Source organism: Stenella coeruleoalba, assembly GCF_951394435.1.
Source record: "Stenella coeruleoalba genome assembly, chromosome: 11".
Classification (NCBI taxonomy): Eukaryota; Metazoa; Chordata; class Mammalia; order Artiodactyla; family Delphinidae; genus Stenella; species Stenella coeruleoalba.
The window spans coordinates 64,932,235-64,958,445 of record NC_137157.1 but is presented as its reverse complement, the minus strand read 5'-3'; the positions used below and the strand labels follow the sequence as shown (position 1 = coordinate 64,958,445).

At 40.7% G+C, this 26,211-nt stretch overlaps 1 protein-coding gene across 1 annotated transcript in view; it reads left to right on the top strand.

The window, feature by feature from the left end:
* PCED1B (PC-esterase domain containing 1B) overlaps nucleotides 1-19,392 on the top strand; it is a 75,509-nt gene extending 56,117 nt beyond the window's left edge. The window contains exons 2-3 of the transcript XR_013830388.1: nucleotides 15,460-15,568; nucleotides 18,211-19,392. The gene's annotated coding sequence lies outside the window, so the exon portion shown is untranslated. The remainder of the gene's footprint in view (nucleotides 1-15,459; nucleotides 15,569-18,210) is intronic.
* The last annotated feature ends 6,819 nt before the right edge of the window (nucleotides 19,393-26,211 follow it).

Below are 26,211 nucleotides of genomic sequence, written 5' to 3'. Positions count from 1 at the left end.
AATCAAAGCCTTCAGCATAAATTTAAGTGCCTTTCATGCTTACATACGTCATGGCTGCCATTAGCCCAGGCTCCTTTCTGCAGGAGGCATTGTGTATTATTATTAAAACATCCAAAAGAAAAAAAAAGATCTCTTGTGACAACTTTGGATTTTCTTTGCAAGGAAATACCTGTCTTGACCTCATAGAACATTTGGAACTATCTCCCTTATAAATAGAACTCTCACTATTTAGTACCATTCTTTTCCAAGGTCTCCATAGTCCTTAGTTCTAGGAAGAGCAGTATGAATATACTCATTCATTTGAAAAAGAAAGAGTCTGCTCCTATTGCAGATCTAAGTACTCCACAAGGTCTGTCCTTGGTACCTCACTTTAACCTTCTTAAAAGAAGGGACTAGCACTAGAACATTCATTCATTCATGCAAGTAAACATCCATATTCTAAAATTAAGGCTTCTGGAAAAGACCTTTAAAGGGAACTGAATCACTTATCATAGGCCCTTTATTGTCCTTTGCCCTTCTCCTTCTTTCTGACTGGAACGTGAATGTGATGGCTGGAGCTCCAGCAGCTCACCTGTGACCACAAGCACGTGATGACTAGGAGAAAGGATAGAAGAAGCAAGGATCCTGATAATATCATAGAGCCATCAGACCATCCCTGGAGGCCAACCTTAATCTCCTTGTTATGTAACAAAAATAAATAAACAAGCATTCATATTTTAAAAGCCACTATTGTCTGGGTTTTCTCTTATATACAGCCAAATTTAACCCCTAACTGAAAAGCACCCACTACTTTTTGGATTTTTTCAAGTCTTCAGATGCCAAAGGAGTTATCTCGTGGGCGGCACTCACTCTCTGTAATCTCAGAGAAAATTATCCCAGACCATGAGTGTGGCAAAATATCAAACTATTTGACTTTCTTATCCTTTCCATTGCTGTAACAATACGACCGCTTTCATGGACCTACAAGTTCAAAAATGAATTTTCCACTGTTGGTCCTTTCACTTAAGGTTAGAATGAGGAACACTGGACAGACCTTGTGGAATACTGTAGCTCAGGTCAAGAAAACTCTGAGAGAGTCTTATATATTTCTATAAATTGAAGAAATGTTATAACTGAAGTGCTCTCCTATGGTAGAGTACAGTGATGAAGAACCTGGCTGAAACCATATTGCTGGATTCAAATCCCAGTTCGACCACTGACTAGCTGTGTGATTTGGGCACAATATTTAACCTCTCTCAGCCTGAGCGTCCTCATCTATAAAATGGGGAGAGTAAGAGTCCCCACATCGTACAGCTGTATGAGGAATAAAAGGTACCAGGTACATAATTAGTGCTCAGTAATGGTTAATATTATTATCACAGTCTACCTTATATTATAATTATTTTTTACTGTGTTTTAATCCCTATAGTTTATAAGCTTTTTCAAAGCAAGGATGTGTCTTTTTTATTTTTGTGCCCTTCCCACCCATCCCAGAGAGAGGAAAGTGAGCGGCACATAGTAAATCTTTCGTACATGTTTAATGTTGGATTGAATAATTTGCTTTATTTTATTATCTAATAAATTCTTGATTCAGTTAAAAGGATGGCTGGAAAAAAAAAGCATTTTGGGACTGATAATATATATCTACACAGAGTAATAATATCTTACAAAAATCTACTATATATACGTGAAAAGAAAGCCATCGAATTTTAATAGTAGCGAGATTGTCTATTTTCTAGATTTTCTTCACTTGACATGTATAACATTTGTAATTAGAAAAATAGTTAATCTTAAAAAAACAATCTGCTTGGAGAAAGAGCAGAGTTTACAGTAGAAGAAAAAGTAATGAGATGCATATTAGTAAATTTGATTTCCCAATAATTTTAGTTCGTTTTGCCTTCCAAAAAACACAATGGCCTAATAAAATTGAGTTTGAAAGTTCTCAATAGATTAACATATTCTGATAAATCTGTAAGAAGAAATGGAAGCACAATCTTTGGTCTAGAAAGTAAATATCCAGTCATCATCTGAGCAAGGAACACCATCTTTCACAAAGTAAACAGCATGCAGCTGTTTCCATCATGCTGACTGTAAGATTATCATACTCAGAATGGAAATTCCAGGAACCTACATTCTAATTAACATGGAAATGAAATCCACAAAATAAATAGGTGTCCAAAGTGTATGCAGTCCCAGGGTACACGGAGACAGATGCATATTGATCTAATCTGGTTGTGTTAGAAACACAAGTGCGTGCCGGGGAATGTCGCATGGAAAGTTGACATTTGATCCAATTAGGAGGGACAAAGTAAAAATGATGAAAGCAATTTCCTTTGTCCAGTTATATTAGGCATCCAAATAACAGACTACTCTTTGACCTTCCTAGGAAAGGTAAGGATGATTTCAAAGTGGTCATTAAGAGGGGTGGGATAGGGAGGACGGGAGGGAGGCTTGAGAGGGAGGGGATATGGGGACATGTGTAGGCATAGGGCTGATTTGCTTTGTTGTGCAACAGAAACTAACACAGTATTGTGAAGCAATTATACTCCATTAAAGATCTACTAAAAAAAAAAGTAAAATAAAAAAGGTCATTAAATATATAACCAGCCTACTCTTGGAATTGCTTAATACATAGGATTTAGGGAAATACATTTTACACTGAAAGTCAGCCAAGAAGGAATTTGCAAGAATTTCTCAAATGTATTCTTATTATTTTTATTTATCAATTTTTAATTTGGAGAAAGAAGGACTGGTAAGAGCATCAGACCAAACTGAATATGGGGTCTATTAAACAAAATTAAGAGGTCACGTTCTGCTTCTTACTAATGTGTGGTGTAACTGCTAAAGAAAGATTTTTTAAAAATAGCTCTTCTGGGTGCTTCTCCAAGGTCCCTCTTGAAATAGTTGAGAACATCCTTGGCATTTGGAAAGGTACATGATTTCTTTAATTAGACTGGTGACTTGTAGGACTAGAGTTTAAGGGCCCCCTTGATTCTGCCCTAGGTTATAATTCCCAGCTACTGCTACTTATAGAATGGACAAGCTGCTATTTCATCCACCAGCCCATGCTTGCAAGTGTGTGGAAGTTAAATGAAATCTCTTTTCTTACCCATTAAATTCCAAGTTGCCATGATAAAAACTGATATAAACAATGAATTAATAAGACAGATTTTAAAGCTGTTTTCCCCTGATACATACATCTTTTTTGCTCCTATCCTCTCATTCAGATTCAGATTCAGCCAACATTTATTAAGCATTTATCATGTGCTGAGTTCCATGCTGGGGATTTCATGAAATCCTTACCTGGCCTTACAGTTAGAGGAAAGCTGAAGACATACCCTGAATTAGGTGTTGGGACTCAAAATCATGGGTCTTTCTAAGTGTCAGTGAATTATTATCCTGGGGTGTAACTTAAGTAATACAAGAAATATTTGAAGTTATATTTTAGTATTATTATCATGATTGTTATTATTATAGAAATAATGTGTATGTGTACATGATTTTAAAAATTCAAACAAAACAGAGTGGTATAAATGAAAAGTAAAAGTTGTCCATCACTCTCTTCCCCTACTCCCAGTTTTTTTCCACTGAAATATAGTACTTTGTAAAAATGACTATAATACTATGCAGTTCCTCCTGTCAAGAGATAGGATTCCTTTGAATGTGGGATGGCCTTGAAACTTACTTTAATAGAACATTGTGGAAGCGGCAGTGTATGAGTTCCAAACCTAGGCTTCAAAAGGACTTGGAGCTTTCTACTCTGAAAACTACAAGACACTGATGAAAGAAATCAAAGAAGACACAAATAAAAGGAAATGTTAATGTTCATGGATTGGAAGAATTAATATTGTTAAAATGTCAATACTACCAAAAGCCATCTATAGGTTCAACATAATCTCTATCACGATTCCAATGGCATCTTTTACAGAAATAGAAAAAAACACTCCTAAAATTTATGTGGAATCACTAAAGACCCTGAATAGCCAAAGATGTCCTAAGAAAGAAGAACAAATCAGGAGGCATCACACTTCTGATTTCAAGCTATACTATAAGGCTATAGTAACTAAAACAGTATGGTACCAGCATAAAAACAGACAAATGGATCAGTGAAACAGAATTGAGAGCCCAGAAATAAAACCAAGTACACACAGTCAACTAATATTTGACAAAGGAGCAAAGAATACTCAATGGAGAAAAAGACAGTCTCTTCAATAAACAGTGCTGGGAAAACTGGATATTCACATGTAAAAAAATGAAACTTGACCCCTATCTTACACAACTCGCAAAAATTAACTAGGAATGGATTGCAGCTTTAAATGCGAGGCCTGAAACCTGAGGAAAACATAGGAAAAAGACTCCTTGATGTTGGTCTTGGTAATGATTTATTGGAAATCACACCTAAAGCCCAAGCAACAAAATAGAAAATAAACAAGTGGGGCTACATAAACCTAAAAAATTTCTGCACAGAAAAAGAAACCAACAACAAAGTGAAAAGACAACCTACAGAATGGGAAAAATTATTTGCAAATTACACCTCTGATAAGGAATTAATATCCAAAATATATAAAGAATTTATACAACTCAATAGCAAAAAAAAAATAATAATCCAATTTAAAAATTGAGAAGGACTTACCTGGTGGCACAGTGGTTAAGAATCCGTCTACCAATGCAGGGTATACAGGTTTGAGCCCTGGTCTGCGAAGATCCCACATGCTGAGTAGCAACTAAGCCTGTGCACCACAACTACTGAGCCTGTGCTCTAGAGCCTGTGAGCCACAACAACTGAGCCCACGTGCCACAACTACTGAAGCCTGTGTGTCTAGAGCCCATGCTCCGCAACAAGAGAAGCCACTGCAATGAGAAGCCCATGCACCACAACCAAGAGTAGCCCCTGCTCGCTGCAACTAGAGAAAGCCCGCACGCAGCAACGAAGACCTAACGCAGCCAAATAAATAAATTAAATGAATTAATTAATTTTAAAAAATTGACAAAGAAACCAAATAGACATTTTTCCAAAGAAGAAATACAAAAGACCAACAAGTACATGAAAAGATAGGCAACATCATCAGTCATTAGGGATATACAATTAAAACCACATGAGATATCACCTCACATTTGTTAGAATGGCAGTCATCAAAGAGATAAGAGATACCAGATCCTGGTGTGGATGTGGAGAAAAGGGAAGACTGTTGGTGGAATTGTAAATTGGTACAGCCACTATGGAAAACAGTGTGGAAGTTCCTCAAAAAGTTAAAAATAGAAATACTATATGATCCAGCAATTCCACTTCTGGGAATATATCCAAAGGGAATGAGAACACTAACTTGAAAAGATATATGCACCTGTGTGCTCATAGCAGCATTATTTACAATAGCCAAGACATGGAAACAATCTAAGTGTCCATTATGGATAAATGAATAAAGAAGTTGGGAGATATATATATATATATATATATGTGTGTGTGTGTGTGTGTGTGTGTGTGTGTGTGTGTGTATGTATTTCCTATATCCCCATATATATAATGGAACATTACTCAGCCATTATAAAAACAAGGAAATTCTACCATTTGCAGCAACATGGATGGACCTTGAAGGCATTACACTAGGTGAAATAAGTGAGAAAAAGACAAATACTGTATGATATATGTGGAATCTAATTTTTAAATAAAAGCCAAACTTAGAAAAAGAAAACAGATTTGTGGTTACCAGAGTCAGAGGTCAGGGGTGGGGAGTTGGAGGAAACTGGTCAAAAGGTACAAACTTCCAATTATAATTTAAATAAGTCCTAGGGATGTAATGTACAACATGATGGCTATGGTTAACACTGCTGTATGGTATATAGGAAAATTGTGGAGAGTAGACCCTAAGAGCTCTCATCACAAGGAGAAATTTTTTTTCTTTGCTTTTTATTGTACCTATATGAAATGGCAGATGTTAATTAAACCTATTGTGACAATCATTTTACAATATATGTAAATCAATCCCTCACGCTGTACATCTTAAACTTATACAGTGACATATGCCAGTTATTTCTCAATAAAATTGGGGCAGGGGAGGGAAAGATGCCTTGCAGCTTCCTATATTTTTCTCTTGAAACCATGCAGTCACCAGATGACCATGCCTGGGAGAACATGCTGGAAGATGAGAACCCACGTACAGTAGAGAAGGGCCATCTCAACTGAGGCCCCCCAACCAGCCAATTCCCAGCCAACCTGACCAGAACTACCTAGATGAACCCAGTCCAAATTGCCAAACTGCAGAGTCATGAGCTAAAAAACAGCTGTTATTTTAAGTAACTAAGTTTTGTGGTAACTTTTTATGCAGCTAAAGCCACATGGTACAAGAAGTAATCATTTCTAACTCCTGCAGGCTATAAGGACACAGGAACACCTAAAAACCCATGGAATAATGAAGTGGTAATGGAAGGAAGTAGAAGTGGGAGCCCAGTAGGACCCTGGGGTAGGTAGCATTGTGCAACTGTCATGAGGGAAATACAAGGGAAATGGGGAGAGCAGAGACAGAACAAAGTAAGGAAGGGGTTTTGACCTTGTACGAATATGTAAATTCAAGCATGCATCCTTAAGTACTCCTCAGGCACAGTGCCTACCCACCCATGTGTTTGCTGTCAGTTTAAGCAGATTCTTGTTTCCTCACCTTCTCCACTTGATAGAAATGCTGTGTGGATCGGTCTATGGTTTGGGAATCAGCAGAGAGAATTCTGGTGATGGTGTGATGGTGTTTATAGATTGACTCAGCTCCGAGCAGGAGAAAAAAAGGGGTTGTCAACATCTTGGTGTGACAAGAGCAGATTGGAGCCAGTCTCTGCAGACACCCAGTAACTGAGGCCAGCTGGCCTGGGATAAGGAAATCCACATTCTATACTCAGAAGATAGGCCTTCAGAAGAAAGGGTCTGACCACAATATTGCCTCAAGTGGAAGAAAAAATATCTCTGTGAGTGGCAAGATTTACAAGGCTACAAATAATGCCATTCTTAAAACCAGTCCTTTGTATGTAAAGTGGTTTTCTCTTTATCTGGAAGCTTTCAGGATATTCTCTCTATCCCTGGGCTTTTGAAATTTCACAATGATGTGGCTTCATGGTGGACATAGTTTTCATTCATTGAGCTGAGCAATCAGATCAACTTTTCAATCTGGAGACACATGCTTTAGTTTGGAAATTTTTCTTCTATTGTTTCTTTGATAGATTTCTCCCCACTATTTTCTCTGTTCTCTCTTTGGAACTCCCATTTCCTCTTCCTCCTGCATTCACATTCAATTTCTATCAGCTATATCATCAATTTACAGTTTTCAAGGTTTAGATTAAAACATTTACACTTTGTTCTCTAAACATACTTTGTCTATAGGTTGGTTCTGAAAACGGAACACATCACTCACAATACATGAGTATATGATCATTATTCACTGAAGAATCAAGTAATGTGATTTAATTCATTAAAAAACAAAAAGGAAATATAATTCCTCTGTCAGTACACTTCTGCAACTTCAAGGAGAATGTAAAGGGTCTATTTTTCTTATGTTGCATGAGCTGCTCAAAACACTACCATATTTAATTTGATTCATATATGGACTAACATTTTCTTCTAAGCTTTATGTTTTTCTTAGAGCTTCTACTTGAGTTTGCTGGAGGAATAGAGGGAGTTTCTATTCTTCTAAGGGAATGTTTGCTAGAAAATGGGAATTAAAATATTAATAACCTTTAAAAATCTTGAGAATTAATAACCTTAAAAAATTATTGACAATTTTCCCTATTTGCCTGTCATGTTGCTCATTGCAGTTAGACGATTATTTGGGTAGAAACGTGACCTGATAATACCCAAATCTGTATTTAACTCTGGGAAATATAAACTGTCAAGTTCAGATGTCCTTAAAACTTCAGGAGGAGTGCTGTAAGGCAGAATGTCTTTGAGAATCAATCTCTTTTTTTATGTGAAGCATACAAAATATTGAAAACATAAAAAAAGGGACAGTGTTGGGATAAGCTACAAGGATGTATTTTTCTGTGAGCATACCTGTTGTACATACACGGCAGAAATTATCCCCAAACATTGCCGGTATCTTTTTTTTTTTAATGTATATATTTTGGCTGCATTGGATCTCTGTTGTGGCGTGCTGGCTTTTCCTTGCAGGCTTCTCTCTAGCTGCGGTGTGCAGGTTTAGTTGCCCTGCGGCATGTGGGATCTTAGTTCCTGAACCAGGGATAGAACCCGCGTCCCCTGCATTGGAAGGTGGATCCTCAACCACTGGACCACCAGGGAAGTCCCGCCAGTAACTTCTTGATGTCAACTCAATCGGTACTAATCTTTAGAAAAGTTGAACTAGAAGGATTTAAGTAACACATCAACTGCTATCGTGATTAAGGAGGAAAGGGGAAACTAACCTACTATACACTATGTATTGTCCTGATGCCTTTGTATGCAAATACTGTTTAATAGAACATATGTTATCACATACAATTATTTATATTATATTATTATATTATTTTATATTTAAAATATTATTACAGAATATATTTGTTTAAGGCCAGCAGAGTTGGTCCACCTTGCCTGGGAGTTAAGATCGCCCTCTCCTCAGCTTCCTTTTTTTAGCGATCCTGCCATCTGACCCTCTTCCTGGTATGAGCCTATAGCGTAAGCCCTGACAGTTGTTGGTTTTTTTTCCTTTTTTGTAATGCAAGTGCCTGAATTAAACTTTTGTGAAAGCCATCACTTCAAAGCCGGCTATCTCAAATAAACACATCGCCAGCCACCGGCTAGATAAAGAGCCAGGTGGCCTCCGCTGGGAGGTTCCTTTGTTTTAGAGATCTTGGTTGATTTCAATAAGTGACCTTTTAGGCTACTTGTTTTCTCTTCCTGTGCTTTAAATCCGGCACTTAATGTTTTAAATTCACCAATAAAGAGTGAGTTTGCAAAACCCTAGGCCCCCATCCTCGACCCCAATAAAAGCAGAACCCCAGGCCCACATGCGTGCTCTCCCTACCCACAACCTCACTGTATGACCCCAGGTGTGCTGGGTAATTTCCAGGTCTTGGAAGTAATAAACCTTTATTCTTTCAAAGTTTCCTGATAATCATTGCTGAAGGGCATCTTGCAATCATAATAAGAACCACAAGGCTGGCCCAGCTACAACACCAGTTTTTGGTAGGCTGAGATGGGCACAAAACAGAGCCACGTTATGTAGCCCTGCTCCCCATCCTGTCTCCCAGTTCCTCCCACTGTTCTTAGTATTGGTCCTTCCATCCAGCTTCTCCCATAGCTCAGATTCTTAGACCCCGAAATCTGCCTTAATTCATCTCTCTCAAAAACTTCTAGCGCTGCTCTTGAGTCTGGTAATATATAATGTCAGCTTTCCTCTTGAATAAATGAATGTTTTCTAAGGAGTCCAAATTCTTCTGACTTGAATCCCAGAATATTAGAGCCAGAAGCGACCTCAAAGTCAACTAGACCATTGGTTCTAGCCTGTGGCATTTGAACTCACAGAGACTGGAGTTACTGCAAGTCTTGGAACCAATATATACCTACAGGTTTTTTTTTCTTTCACTTAGCAACAAAATTGACACTATCGTCACGTGGTATCCATAACTTTTTGAACTGAAGAAGAGTTTTCATATTGTAAAAATCTGAAAACCACTGATTTACACCATTTACAAATGAAAAGGAAAACAAAAACAAGATGCCCAGAAAATGCTTTGATTTGCCCAATGTCACAGAGTGAGTTAGGATCATGTTGGATTCCCACCTATCAACCCATTGTTCTTTCAAGTACCCCAACCCCCCAGATATCACAATTCTCGCAATTTCATAACAGCTCCCACAGGCTCTATTGCCAGGGGCACTAAAGGGTCCCCATCTGGCCCAGGCTGAATTGTGAGGGAGCAACTTTTCCCTCCAAAGCTTTATTGAAAAGTATTGCCAGGATATAATAAGCAAATAAACAAATATCCTTAGAGAGTATGCTAGCATTTTAAAGAATTGCTCCATCTTTTTTCAGCTAATCTTATCTTGCTACCACCCCTGCCACAGGTGAGTGAGAAGCCCTAGATCCCAGAGGAAACCTAATCCTTCCCTGGGATTCCAGAAGCTCTCTAGATCTTAAAATGAGTTCTTTATACGTAGGTTGATTTGACTGGAGTTTGGGGGAATAAATTCAGATCTCATGAATAAAAACCTCAGAGCCCTCACAGCCTGAGATACGGTGATTACCCACGATGCCTCATGGCTGAGGCTGCCTCATCAGGAAAATGAAGGACAAGAGGATTTTCGCTGGAACCAGAACTGCCCAACATGCTTCAGCATGCTTCAGTGCTGATGATGGGCACTGGTTGGGGAATTGAAATCATCTATTATAAGAGTCTCAGGACACACCCGACTCCATGATACACAGCTCTGTAGAGACCTCATCTTAGTCCCAAATATTTCTGAATTTTTTTCCTGTTCAGAAGGATCCTCTCTCTAAGTACTTGAGAATAGGAAAGAAGATTTTGTATAATCGCTCCGGTATCCTTCATTTCAGCAAAAAAAAAAAAATAATAATAATATTTGATTTTGAGATCTCTGTTCTATAAGGCACTTGACATGAAATCTCTAGTTCTGAGGCAATTCAGAAAAAGAAAAAAGTTGACCGTGGTGTTGAAATCTATTTATCTTTTTTGATTCTCAAGGGCAAGAAACAAAAATAATAATAAATAATAATAGGTTTCCAGTGTGGTGACAGAAAGAAAGTATCGGTAAAATCCCATGGTGGAAATAAAGAAGAAAAGAGAAGACAAAGCAAGATTACTGTTTGAGAAAGATGCGGGGTGGGGGGGTGGGGGGGGGCGTGGAGATATAAAACCAGGAAGGAAAACAGGTGATTGTTAGTGATAACCAAGATTCTTAAAAGATAAAATATACTGATTCATCTACATAAGTAGAGGTAACACACAAAACAAACAAACAAAAAACCAAGGGATGAAAACTTGTTGACACTTTGATCGGAAATCTCAGGGATACAACCTTGTAGTTAAATTCTGACTTTGGCTTAAAAAAAAAATCAGAAAAAGAGATTTGGGGAAATAAGCAAGGAAAATTGTGTGAAATGAGTTGTTGCTAAAATAAAAGTCAGTATATGAGAAACTGTGTGATATCTTTCAACCACTGTCTCTATAATGCACATTCTAAGTTGTTAAGAGAATTAATGAACAGATTTAGAGAAATTCTAATCATTACATTAGGGATCACTTTGGAGGCGGTATTTCAGAGAGCTGTCAAAGTAAGAACAGTTCTTTAAGATATTAGAGGGAAAAATAAGAAAAAATGAGCACACGTGGACCTAATTTTCTTCTTTTCACTCTCCTTCCTAAGAAAGGCCTCCCTGGAGGGCATTTTGTAAGTGAAATAAGCCACAGAAGTATTTTTGTGATGACTGCTTTAAATCTTTGTCAGACAATTCAACATCTCCGTTATCTTGGTGTTGGTATCTATTGAGTGTCTTTTTTTTGAGCTCTTCCTTGTTCTTGGTGTGATGAGCGGTTTTTTAAATTGAATCCAGGACATGTGGGGCATTCTGTTAGGAGACTCTGATCTTATTAAACCTTCGTTGTCTCTGGCTTCCTCTGATACTACTTTGGCAGGGAAGAAGCGGGGACCACCTCATCATTGCCAAGTCGGGGTCGAAACACTGGTTTCCCATTTGGCCTTTGTTGACACCCAGGGTGGGACTCCTCTTTACTGTTGGGTGTGGGTGGGAGTTTGGCTCTGCGCTAGGCCAATAGGGATGGTACCTCTCTGGGTGGGCAGAACAGGCGTCTTCATTATTGCTCCTCTCACAGCCTCACTGACTTGATGGTGGAGATGTGAGAGGGCCTTGGGGAAAATCCTGACACCCCATTAGGCCTCCTTTGACACTCTCCCAGGGGGCATGAGGAGGGGTGCCCCATCCTTGCCAGATGGCTCTCTGCTGATCTCCACTGATAGCACAGGAGGAGGTCTCACTACCTCCCTGGGATGAAGAGATGAACGTCCTGGCTCTCTGTTTTGCCTTTTCTGACACCATCCTGGCAGAGAGACTGGGGCTTCTGGTGAAAGCCACACAAGGGTGGATATCTAGGCTCCCCACTGGCAGGGGTAGAAGTGGGACCACAGATCTGCTGCAGTGTTTGGCTGGAGAAGAGCGGTTACTGTCGAAGAGGTTTCTGTCTTGCTAGGCTGCTCCTTTGACTGGAGAGAGCAGGCATCTGCTGGGGCTTCTTTTGCCCACATTCACTGGCATTTCCAAGTTGCCAGTTTCTTCAGCTACACGTCTGGGATACGTGAGGCAAAAAAAAAGAAAAAAATGCAGGCAACTCACCACCATACTGTTCCTTGGATTCCAAGGTCCCTGGTCAGTCTGCTTTCCCCTCTCCACCTCTCAGGGCCTTTCTGTGTTTGGTTTATAGACTGTACAGGGTTTTCAGTTGTACTCAGCCGGAGGAACAGGGGAAGGTACATCTACCTATTCCACCTTCTGGAACCAGACTGCCAGGGTTTAAAATCCCAGCCCTTACACTTAATAAATGTGTTGTAGTTTGGGAAATTACTTAATCTCTCTGTGCCTAAACTTCCCCACTGTAAATGCCAATAATAACAGCTTCTTCTTCACAGGGTTACTGTGAGAATTAAAATAGTTACTATATCTGAAACACTTGGACAATTGCCCGGCACAAAATAAGCTCTATTTAAGTATTAGATATTACGCTTTTAAGCTAAAGTACTTCATTTTTCTCCTCAAAACACCTCATGACATAAGTAGTAAAGCATCGTTATCGCCATTTATAAATAAAGAAACAGAAGTTCTGAGGCATCGTATGACTCAGAACATGGTACTCTGTAGTGAGTCAATGAATACTCACTAACTTTGAAAGAAAAGGTCACAGACAAGCAGAGCTGCCCCTATTTCGATATTTGGGGGTCCCAGGCTTTTTTTTTTGCAAGACCCTAACTAAATACTGTGATTAACAAATATTTTATAAAATGTGTGGGCCCCTGGAAAGTATAGTGATTTATTGATGAAGATTCAGAACAGTGGGTAGAAAGAGGTGGAAGAGATACTTTGATGTGTATTTATTGTCCAGTCCTGGCAAATGTCCAAGGGCCATCTTTTTCTGTTTAGGTCCAGGATTCATCTCTTCGTGTTCTTTATCATTGAATGTGCCACTCTCGGATAATTTCATATTTTCCACCCCCCACAAAGGAGTAGCGTGCTATCATTACTCACAATGTCGTGACTCTGTGAAACAAGTTTATATTGAAGCCTTGCAGATCTCCTCATCTCTGCATTTATTTAATGCCGGTTGTATCGTTTATGTATGACACTAGATCATCCATCGTGTGGCCTGTGAGTATCCGTTTCCAAGGACTCTCTCAAAAGTAATGACTGAGCTTCATTGATGATAAGCACAAATGCATGTCTCACCCAGAGGATGCCAGAGAATGTGAATAATAATCCGTCTGGGGGTCATATAAAGTTTACAGTTTGGAATTTTTTTTTTAAACTAATGTTGAATTGTACAGTAGAGTTTGGAATTTTATAGGCTAGAGGTAGAGCAACTTGTCTTCCAACTCTGTCTTCTCTTTCACTGCATTCCCAGAACGTGATCTCTTTCCCTGTTGACCACACCCCTACTTCCACCCATCCCCACCAGCCAGGACTGTAGGAGTCTGTGGGCAGAATTAGTAAAACCAGCACATTCTGCAAGAGATATTCTTCCATTACCCCAGGGGAGCATGAAGTCATCATATCCACTGAGGGCAAAGGAGAATCCGGATCAGAAGGGCCCATCAGCGTGCTAAAGCAATGGTCTGAAAGCCCTTGGAGGAGATAGGCTTGACCACCGCTGCGGACTGCCCAACTGGGCAAGGAACTTACAGAGGCGTGGGGTAACCCCTGGGTGCCAGCAGTGAAGGGTTTACAGGGTAAGGGATGCCCGCAGCCTCCCGCTGCCCTTGGGTGTTGATGAGAGGAGGCCACAGAACAGGGACAGGCAAGTGACGATGCTGCATGAGCTCAAGTCCAAAGCTGGGGATGGGGGGTGTTCTGTCTTGTCATCCCAGAATTCTGAGTAGCTGTGTCCAGTGTGAGTGAGTCACCTCAAATCAGAGTGTCAGACCCTTTCGGTGGTCACAATCTCATTAAAAAAATACTGGCCAGTAGAAATTTGTACAGAAAAAAATACTGCGCTGTACAGCTCACAAGCCCGCCCTCTTGGAAGCAGTCCAGGTCACAGGCCGGGACTATGACCCCAAGAGCATGAGTCCTGGAGCTTTTTGGGACTAGTAGAGACTTCACCTGCAGGGTCAAGGGTCAAAGAGTGCCTCGGAGGATGGAAATAGGAACCAAGACTCACAGGGCTTTGTCCAGGTTGGGGGTGTTCCACCCAGGTGGCACTGCCAGCCCTGGTGGGTCCCAGGCACCCCAAGAAACTTTTTAAAAATTAAGGAAAGCACTGAACTCCTGAGATGGGCCCAGGGCAGCAGCCTACTTCCCCAGGTCTACAGGTCTTCCTGAAGATGAACCTTTCCATGCTTCTGTCAATCCCAAGACCAGCAGCCTGTGTGACGAGGGGGCTCACCTTGTTTAGTTCTTTGAAAAGAACAATTATTGTGAACTAGTTCACAGGACAACCTACCAAAAAAAAAAAAGGCATTCCTTTTTTTTTCCATGTTAATAAGTGTTAAACAGCAAATAAGTTTTTCTTTTTTTCCTCGTGTGGGCACTTCCCATTATACCTGGCATTTTGAGCCACATACACGTGCTGGATTCTGCAAAAACTGAGAGGTAGAGGCTAGAGGGTGAGGAGGGGAGAGACATTTTATGCGTCATGAAAATATAAATTTTTAAAAATCGCTAAAAATATCTCACTAAATTATATCATTGGTAGCATCCATTAAAATATCCCATCAAAAATATCACTGATAGGATCCATGATTTGTTATTAAATCTCCTTGCTCACTAGTTGGTTGTCTCTCTGTCGCCATCACCTCCACTGCTCAGACTACGACCACCCGTACTTCTTAGTTTCACTCCAAAGAATGTTGTCAATATGCGAATTTCTGGTTACCCTGAAATCGGATAAAGCAATGGGCATGCCGGTAAATACAGAACAAAGTATTCGTTTTTAGCTTAAAACAATCTTTGAAGGCCTTGGTTGACCAGTAACTGGCCTTTACTCCTATTCGCCTTTGTTTTCCTTTCTAAATAGACTGTGCTGGGGCTTCCCCCATTTAGAAACGAGAATTCCTAACTCTTACGGCAGTTCAGCCACAGTTTCTACCACTAACCTCACAATATACAGACAGGACTGGTATTTATATAATAGAAATAAACTCTTATAAACTAATGTTTACTGTGAGCCCCCTGCTCTGCTGGGTGGTTCGCTCCTGTTATTGCATTTAATCAATTGAGCAACTAATGTTTATCCACTATTTGGTGTTTCTTTTAAATGCAGTGGGTCTCAAATGTCAGTGGACACTGGTATCACCAGGAGAGGACGTGTTAAGACACAGACGACTGGACCCACTCCCAGAGTTTCTGATTGAACAGGCGGGGAGTGAAGGGTGAGAATTTGCATTTCTAACAAATTCCCTGATGCTGCTGTTCTAGGGACCACAATTTGAGAATCCCTGGCAGAGTAGTTAAAAACAGTGACTTTGTTATCACACTGATCTGGATTTGAGTCCTTTAACTTTTTTTTTTTTTTTTTGGTTGTGTAGCATGGCTTGTAGGATCTTAGTTCCCCGACCAGGGATAGAACCCCAGCCCTGGGCAGTGAAAGCACAGAGCCCTAACAACTGGACTGCCAGGGAATTCCCGAGTCCTTTAACTTGAGTAAGTTATATAACCTCTTTTGGCACAGTTTCCTCATCTGTAAAATTATACCTTCATCATTAGACTATTCGAGGGATTAAATGAGATAATATACATGTAGTGTTTAGCATGGTGTCTTGTATGAGTTAGAGCTCAGTAAATGTTAGCTGTTACCATTGTAGCAGTTACTACGGTACTACTGTCATTACTAAAGTTAGAAAATGACTGATTTCAAAATAATTTCTAAATTGTTAATGCTATCCCTTCTCTAAAGTGAAGATGATCTCCAACAGCTAATATGCTATGACATGATCATGTGATTGATAACTAAGACTGTAAGGAAGGATATATTAATGGATTTTTCATATTATCGTAGAGATACTATCTCTATCATTAGAGATAAAATTTCATATTATCATTGTAACTAAGAAAAATATGCAAAATGAGTGTCTTCTTTAATAAGGAACATAACCCTGAAAAAAATCTCTAGGGAAAAGAGCTGTAATTAAGTTAATTTATTAGCTTCATAAACTTTATTGAATATGTTATTATTGGCTATCTAAAGAAAAGGATACTTCCATTCAGTGGTTAAACACACACACACACACACACACACACACACACACACACACACACACCCCAAAACAAACAAAAATGTCAAGAACCTTCACAAAAAATTGCTTAATCTTAAATAATACTTGAGAAGACTTAGCATGTACTTAGACCATAGAAAATTCCAGTAACTTATTCAAGTGAAATTACCCTGCTACTAGTCTGCACAATTTTAGAGTCCCAGAGATGGCAGAGTATATAAGTTGGAAAGATATTCGTCATCTATTCGTCAAATACCACCCTAGCACTGCCATCGGTTGTGTGACTCTGGATAACCAGAGGCTCATCCCGGACTCTTTCCATCACCCGCATCCAGATTCTTCTCTATTTGAATGCAGAGCCACTAAGAAGTACAACAAATAAGCGAACACCAAAGATTTCATCCAAATCATTTAAAACGAGTATGGTAAACATTCACATTACAGAAATGTCACATTCAATGTTGGCTTTGAATGATCTAATATTAAGGGTGATGTAAAAAATTAATAAATGTCACTTGGCTTCTTTGGTTTGAAAGTCTGTTGGGCATATAAGTAGAAGCAACATTTATCATCTGGTGCCTTTGACCATGTAGCCCAGGGATGAGGAAACTATAGCCCTCTACCCTGTTTCACAAATAAAGTTTTATTGCAACACAACCATGCTCATTCTCTTACCTATTGTCTAAGGCTGCTTTCAGGCTACAATGGCTGCAACAGAGACCATGAGACCTGCAACACCCAACATAGTTACTCTTTAGTCCTTTATAGAAAGGTTGCCCATCTCTGCTGTGGACTGTTAGTTGGGATACTTTGGAGAATAATCTAGCAAGAAAAAAAAATGTAATCTCCATCCTTAAAATATCTGCCCAGAGAGATCATTTGTCTTCCATAACATAGTTTCCTACTACAATAACCATCCATTAGTCTTACAGTTGGTTTCCCCTTAACCTCAGGCCGTTCACCAGCTCTTCCAAATACTTAACGTCATCAGAGTGACACATCCACCAGCCATGGGCAACATCCTACTCCGGGCCAGAGGTTGTCCTCAGTTTTGCATTATTCTTGCTTCATTTAAAGAGCCAGACCTAATTTTATTAAGGTTAAGGAAATCCCAGAACCTCATCAATGGCTAAAGAAATAACCTCTGTCTGGGAGCCACAGTTATTCCAGAAGTAGTACTTCACTTAACGCACCTATGAGCCTATTTTATTGTACGAGAACATGGTACTGGCCTGTGTTTTAAAATAGATTTCTATTTCTTTAACTAGTGTCTTTACAAGTACTTGAGGTACAATTTCTATGATTTTTCCAGAAAAAAACTTGACACACATTAGCTAGGTGAACGTTGCATTAACAAAGCAAGTAAGTAAGTATCATGGTGGGAAGAGCATGTCCTTTGGGGTCAGAGGGACTGAGTTCAACTCTCAGGCCTTCCTCCTCCTACTAGTGTGTGACAACCCTCCAAACCTCAGTTTCCTATCCTTAGTATAGAGATAATACCTACATCATACATACATAGGATTGTACTAATGATTTTAAATAATGCATGTAAAATGCACAGTCAGAGCTAGGCACACAGCAGGTTTACAAGTGGTAATTTGGTGAATGGGAGTTAAGTGGGTGCTATGGTCTGAAAGTTTGTGTCCCCTCACCCTCCAAATTCATATGTTGAAATCCTAATGTCCTATGTGACTGTACTGGGAAGTGCTTTGGTCGTGAAGGGGGAGCCTTCAGGAATGGAGTGAATGTACTTATAAAAGAGAGTCCTCAGAGGTCTGTGGCCCCTTCCCCCATGTCAGGGAGAAGACTGCAATCAGGAAGACGCCTCACCCTACCATGCCGGCACTTGATCTCAGACTTCCAGCCTCCAGAACTGTGAGAAATAAAATTCTGTTGTTTATAAACCACCCAGTCTGTGGTATTTTGTTATAGTATCTCAAATGAACTAAGACAGTGGACATAGTCATTTTTCTTTTCAAATTTCTTTTTGATTTAATTAGATTTTCCTAGAGGTGAATGAGACGCTTAAAAGCAGTGACACTTACATTTATTCAGGTAAACTTTAACAAATCTAGGAAGCTATACCTTTACTGTAAACAGTAGTTTCAAAACACAGTTTCTAGCTTAAACTAGAAAGAGGATATGGAGATAAGGGAACCCTTTGGTTTCGAGGGTGCCCAGGCACAACCCTGGTGTCAAGGATGTTCCTCCGCCCCTTTCCTCACTCCTGCAGTGCTTCACAGATGCTTGCCTTTGGAAACATAGCTTCCAGGGAATGGGTATTTGCATGACTCCTTGCAAATCGTCCATCCCAACAGGAAAGACAATAGCCATCCTTGCAAATATGATACACAGCTGTGTACTGCATTCAGCCCTTTGTGGGGAGTGGTGCCAGTAAAGCACAGGCTGCAAGCTCAGAGGTCTGAACTGCAGACCCACTTCTGCAATTTAGCAACCGTGTGACTTCAGACAAGGCACTCAGTGGTTCTGAATCCCAGCCGCCTTTACCGAGGTAAAGGAGATCTCTGTGGTCCTTTCAGAGCGATAAAGTCTTCTCCATCAGTGAAATGTAGCATATGCATGGACTCTACTTTTTTTTTAAAATAAATTTATTTATTTATTTTTGACTGCTTTGGGTTCTCGTTGTTGCGCGCGGGCTTTCTCTAGTTGCAGCGAGTGGGGGCTACTCTTCGTTGTGGTGTGCGGGCTTCTCATTACGGTGGCTTCTCTTGTTGCAGAGCATGGGCTCCAGGCGCGTGGTCTTCAGCAGTTGTGGCGCGCGGGCTCAGTAGTCGTGGCTCGTGGGCCCTAGAGCGCAGGCTCAGTAGTTGTGGCCCACGGGCTTAGTTGCTCTGCAGCATGTGGGATCTTCCTGGACCAGGGCTCGAACCCGTGTCCCCTGCATTGGCAGGCAGATTCTTAACCACTGAGCCACCAGGGAAGTCCCATATGCATGGACTTTACTGGAACAGGTGACTGACTGTGCTAACCTAAAATATTTGCTCCCTCTGATTTGGGACAAGTTTCTCAGACATTTATACCCTAAAGAATCCCACATTTGCTATTTTCTGAGAAGCTAAAATTGGGCCCTTGCAATTATCTGGTTTTCAGACATAGTAAACACAATAAATTAGTAGTCCCCAGCTGGCTTGCACTGGCCATCTCCTTTTACATAGACTTTACATAGACTTTACATAGACTTTACATAGTCTATGTAAAGACTCATAAACAGTCACTCAGTCACCCATTCTAGAACCTTGTTAGAGGTTGGTGTCAGTCTAATTGGTTTGCTCTTTACAGAAATCACTTTTATCCCCTCTTTGAAAACTAGGACTATATTGACCAATCTCTGGTCATTTGGGTCATTGCTTATGTGCTCTCAGCTGTGTACTGCTCTGGATTGTAAAGGGCTTGCGTCCTGCCAACTGTGCTTTCCAGGATTCAGGCAATGGGGGGCAGTGAGGGGAACCTGGCAGGTAAGAAGAAGGGAGAAGTGACTCTCTTCCCTTCTTGGGTGTCAGTTTGGGATGCCAAGTGGAAGCAGCTACAGCAGCAGTGTCAACAGCATGGGTGATGGGGTGGTGACCTCAGCTGTGGCAGTGGACTTGCACGGCTCAGCAGGCCAGCTCTGGAGTTTCTGCTCCTGACGCCCGAGTAACAGTGGCATTGGTTCAGAGAGAAATTGATTTCCTGTGGTTACTAATCTTTCAGTAAACGAATTCTTTTTTCTTGCTCCTCCAGCCTTACCAATATCCTCGTAACCAATTTTTGTGTTAAGTTTCCTCTGTTTGAAATATCTCAATGATTTCTCTTTTCCTAAATGAACCCTAACTAATACTATATACAAATTTTCAGAGCTTGAATCCTTAAACTAATTTAGAGTTGCTCTATCATCTTTATTTTGAAAACTGGAGCTTTAAAAATCTGGATGCAACCCACTGCTCATTTCATAGAATCAAACCAACAGAATGTAAGGGGGAGAAAAGTGCTCTTATCAAACTCCAATAAACTTCAAGAAAGGATCTAAATTAGTTAATGTATTGAAAAGTGTTCATAATAGCGGCTCATCATTTGTTGTTTGACAATGTACTGGTTATGAAAATATTTTACCATGACAATACTCATTGTGATGAAATTTGTTCTACAAACAACTTTCTTTAGAGTCTTTTTTTTTTTTTTAATCTTAGGATTATACAGAACTACCTGATAAAAATAGGCACTATAATTCCTGGGCTTTTAGTTTCAAAATCTGTTTTCCCATCTGTTATCCAAAGTCTAGATCTGCACAACCAAAGCAAAATGGAAGATTGTGTAATTATCCTTTGACTCAGAGACAAATAAGAATATCAGAGTAGGGAAGGGACATCTGTGCTCATTTGATTTAACACCTGGTCCAATGTATGATTCCTTTGAAATATCTAATAACCATAGAGTGGATATTTATGCTATATTTGAATACCCTCAGTGATGAGTAAGTCATTACCTTTCCAAGCAACCCATTCATTTCCTGGAGAGCTTGGATTTCCAGAAATGTGTGCCTTTTATTGAGCCTAAGAGCAGGCATGACAGTAGCTTCTACTAATGGGTGCTAGTTATTCCACTGAGGTTTATAAAGAATAACTAGATTCTCTATTCTACTTAAAAGCTCTTTTAACCAATGTAAAAAGAGACACGATGTCTCTTTATGGAAACACTCTTTATGGAAACACTTTCAGCATCTCAGAGGCAGGCCCAGTGACCTGGGCAAGTTCTCAGTGTCAGGAGGATCCTATGACTACAAACTGAAGGCTTACCTCTTCTCTGGAAACAATGAGCTTGAAAACAAAACAGGTTTTCGTTAAACGTCTGTACAGGTTCCTTCAAAGGCACAGCTCTACCCCTTCCAGAAGAGGTCTCAGTCAGAAGTGAGGTCACCATCAGATACTCTATCTCTAAGGACCCTCCCTCTACCCAGAAACATGAGGACCCTGCAAAACCAAGAAAAACATACTTCTTTGAGAATGTGACTCAGAAATATTTATTCAAAATACGTCTTGCACATCATTGTGCAAGTGTGATGTTGCTTGCACATCAGAGCATCAGAGTGGCATCAGAGCAAGATGGAGATGAAAGAAAGAGAAATGGCAAGAAGTAATTTTTAGGAATTAGATATGGACTTAATTTTAAATGGTTTTGTACGCCATGCCTAAAAGCTTGAATGTTATCCTACAACAAAAAGAATCCACTAGAGAATATTAAGTATGATTGTAGAAAGATTTCACTGGTGGTGGGTGGAACATGAATTGGTGGGAGACAAGATTGGTGGTAGGGCAAGTAGTCAGGCTATAATTCAGGAAATAAAGGATAAATCTGTGGATGATATGGTGTCAGTGGAGCTGCACAGTCAAAGGGATAGAATTGACAGGATTGGATGTGGAGGGTAAGAGAGAGGAACGAATAGACCATGATTCTCAGGTTTCTGGTTTGGGCAACTGGGTAGATGATGAAGCCATTCACAAAAGAAAGCATGGTAAGAGGAATGGTAAATTTAGGTTATAGGGGGTTGATGAATTCTCTTTGGGACATGGAATAAGGACTCTTCTGGTTACAGATAGCTGACTTAATATATGCATTTACCTCTGCTTCCTCCAAAATCTCACTAAATGACAGTAAGGGAAATTTTTAATCACTTACCCCTCCCCAAATACAATTTAGAAGCTGGAAAACATGGAGACAGTCACAAAGAGATGGAAAAACAGGTTGTATACGAAAGAATAAGAGTAAGAATAGCTTTGGACTTTTCAACAACGGTGGAAATTAGAAGTTAATGAAACAATGTTTTCATAATTTGAGAGAAAATTATTTCTTTTTTAAAATTAATTAATTAATTTTTAGCTGCGTTGGGTCTTTGTTGCTACGCACAGTCTTTCTCTAGTTGCGGCGAGTGGGGGCTACCCTTTGTTGCGGTGCGTGGGCTTCTCGTTGCGGTGGATTCTCTTCCTGTGGAGCATGGGCTCTAGGTGTGCGGGCTTCAGTAGTTGTGGCTTCTCTAGTTGTGGCTCGCAGGCTCTAGAGCGCAGGCTCAGTAGTTGTGGCTCATGGGCTTATGTGCTCTGCGGTATGTGGGATCTTCCTGGACCAGGGCTCGAACCCGTGTCCCCTGCATTGGCAGCTGGATTTTTAACCACTGCGCCACCAGGGAAGTCCCTGAGAGAAAATTATTTCTGATCTAGAATTCCATACACAGTAAAACTCTTAGGTGGGAAGGTAAGCTAAGGACATTTTCAGACACACAAGTCCTCAAACATTTCCTTTTCATGGTTACTGCTGGAGCAATAGCAAAATGAGGGAGTATGTGAAGAAAGGGAACAGCATATCCAGGAAACGGGGGAGCCAAGTCAAAAAAGAGGAGAAGGGAATCCCCAGGATGGTGATGGGAGACCCAGGATGCTGACTGAGCAGCAGGCTCAGAGAGTAACCTGAACAGATGGTGTAGGACAGAAGACTTGGGGAGAAGGGACTCCAAGAAGTGGAAATTGATGTGTCTGACCATATGGAAAGAACATTTACATTTCTGGGAAAGAGACTGGGGTCAAACTCATGATAAATGTGGACATAACTAAGCAACTTTTAGAAAAAGAGTATTAACTCTAGGGAAAGCAAAAGGATCTGAAGGAAAAAGTAATCATGATATATCACATGGACCACTTGTGAATAGTGACACTTCTTAATAATGAAAACACTGAATACTGATCTAACCATAAAATAATTTATTCTTTTGGGAGATAGGGAAACAGGAAGTGTACACATGTATGCAATGTGATGGATTTAATGTGGTCCCAGTGGTCTCTTACTGTGTCTTCATTTCTTTTCATTCTATTTTCTTTATTCTGTTCTGCAACAGTGATTTCCACCATTCTGTCTTCCAGGTCACTTATCCGTTCTTCTGCCTCAGTTATTCTGCTTTTGATTCCCTCTACTGTAGTTTTCATTTCAGTTATTGTACTGTTCATCTCTGTTTCTTTGTTCTTTAATTCTTCTAGGTCTTTGTTAAACATTTCTTGCATCTTCTCGATCTTTGCCTCCATTCTTTTTCCGAGGCCCTGGATCATCTTCACTATCATTATTCTGAATTCTTTTTCTGGAACGTTGCCTATCTCCACTTCATTTAGTTGTTTTTCTGTTCCTTCATCTGGGACATAGTCCTCTGCCTTTTCATTTTTTCTGTCTTTCTGTGAATGTGGTTTTCATTCCACAGGCTGCAGAATTGTAATTCTTCTTGCTTCTGCTGTCTGCCCTCTGGGGGATGAGGCTATCTAAGAGGCTTGTGCAAGCTTCCTGATGGAAGGGCCTGGTGGTGAGTAGAGCTGGGTGTTGCTCTGGTGGGCAGAGCTCAGTAAAACTGTAATCCACTTGTCTGCTGATGGGTGTGGCTGAGTTCCCTCCCTGTTGGTTGTCCTAAGGTGACCCAGAACTGGAGGCTAAAGGCTCTTTGGTGGGGCTAATGGCAGACTCCAGGAGGGCTCACACCAAGGAGTACTTCCCAGAACTTCTGCTGCCAGTGTCCTTGTCCCCACCGTGAGCCACAGTCACCCCCCACCTCTGCAGGAGAACCTCCAACACTAGCAGGTAGGTCTGGTTCAGTCTCCTATGGGGTCACTGCTCCTTCCCCCTGGGTCCTGATGTGCACACTACACTACTTTGTGTGTGCCCTCCAACAGTGGAGTCTCTGTTTCCCCCAGTCCTGTCAAAGTCCTGTAATCAAATCCGTCTAGCCTTCAAAGTCTGATTCTCTGGAATTCCCCCTCCCATTACTGGACCCCCAGGTTGGGAAGCCTGACATGGGGCTCAGAACCTTCACTCCAGAGGGTGGACTTCTGTGATATAATTGTTCTCTAGTTTGTGAGTCACCCACCCAGTGGTTACGGGGTTTGATTTTATTGTGATTGCGCCCCTCCTACCATCTCATTGTGGCTTCTCCTTTGTCTTTGGATGTAGAGAATCTTTTATGGTGAGTTCCAGTGTCTTCCTGTCAATGACTGTTCAGCAGTTAGCTGTGATTCCGGTACTCTCACAAGAGGCACATATATTCTTTAAAAAACTGAAAGAACTGAACATGATTGCTTGGAGAGTAGAAAATGTGGAAAGGAATGAAAAAGCAGTTGCAGAGCCTTTGGGCTCTCTATGCACACGTATAAATTTGATATTAAAAATTTTTAATTAAAAAAAGAATGATAGGGCTTCCCTGGTGGCGCAGTGGTTGAGAGTCCACCTGCCGATGCAGGGGACACGGGTTCGTGTCCCGGTCCGGGAAGATCCCACATGCCGCGGAGCGGCTGGGCCCGTGAGCCATGGCCGCTGAGCCTGCGCGTCCGGAGCCTGTGCTCCGCAACGGGAGAGGCCACAGCAGTGAGAGGCCCGCGTACTGCAAAAAAAAAAAAAAAAAAAAAAAAAAAAAAGAATGATAGTACAAAGTGAAGATGAAGTATAGAGTAGCACTGTCTAATAGAACTTTCTTCAATGACGGAAAGTACATCAATATGGAAGTTACTTGAAATGTGACTAGTGTGACTGAGAACTAAACTTTACATTTTATTAAGTTCTAATTAATTATGCCTAGTGGCTGCCATATGAGACACTGCAGCCGTACATAATGGCCTGCTCCTAACTAGGAACAACTTTATTTCATTGACTCTTCCTTCTCCTGCTTCATCCTTTTTTCTGTCTCTCCTGGATCATTCCCACCAGCCACGCCAACATATCACTTATCTACCTTTTTAAAAAATGCTGCTTTGACCCCCATCCCTCGTGACTATCCATCCCACTTCATTTTTCCCTTTATAGCAAAACACTTCTAAGGAGGTCTCCCTACCTGCACTGTCTTACACAGCAGTCACTAGCCACACGTGGCTATTTAAACTTAAATTAATTAAAATTCAATAAAATGTAAAATTCAGTTCCTGGTTGCATGCTGCGCTTCAAGCGCTTAATAGCCACGTGTGGCTAGTGGCTACTGCATTGAACAGAGACAGAGACGGGACATTTCTGTCATCGCAGAAATCTCTATAGGATCGTACTGGAGTGGGGCAGAGGGTGCAGAGTAAATGCACACAGTTGCTGGTTATTTGGCAGATCTGCTGCCGGCTGGATAAGACCATTGTCTTCTGGCTATTTTGTGTCTCAGCGGAAAAGGAAGTGAGGTCATCAACTGAGAGTGAGAAAGGAGAGGGGATGTTGCTGGGGTGAGAAGAAAGCAGATGGTAGGAAAGAACATTTCCAGAGAGCAGGAGAGTAAATTGATAACAGAAATAAAGAGTAGCTTCTTCCAAGAAAAACTGGAGTCATTATATTTCATTTTAATATTATTGTTCTTCAATGTCGTTACTAAAGAGGTAATCCTGAAAATTGGCCAGTGTTGATGCGGACGGAGGCATGAGCCAATTTCCCAGCTACTCTTCTTCCCTCATAATGACTTTGAAATCTGACCATGCTGAGAAATCTCATTGCCGTGGCTGTGACCACAACCATAACCTATACAGCAGGAAGGAAGGGGAGGTCCCTTCCTGGAGATGTTTTGCTGTGTTAAGGTTTGGGAACTTCCTCAGTCAAGTTTGTTTTGATTTTAAGAAATAAGAACCAATTCAATCAAACTTAGAGAAGAAAAGGAGATGAACTAAGATACAGGGGTGTCTTCTGGAACCCTCAGGAATGCAGCTGGTCCTCAGAGGGACTTGAACCAGGGGTAGCCAGGGGGACTAGAAAGCTCCCAGAGACTCAAGCAGAAGCATATTTCTCTCTCTCTCTCTCTTTCCCTTCTCCCC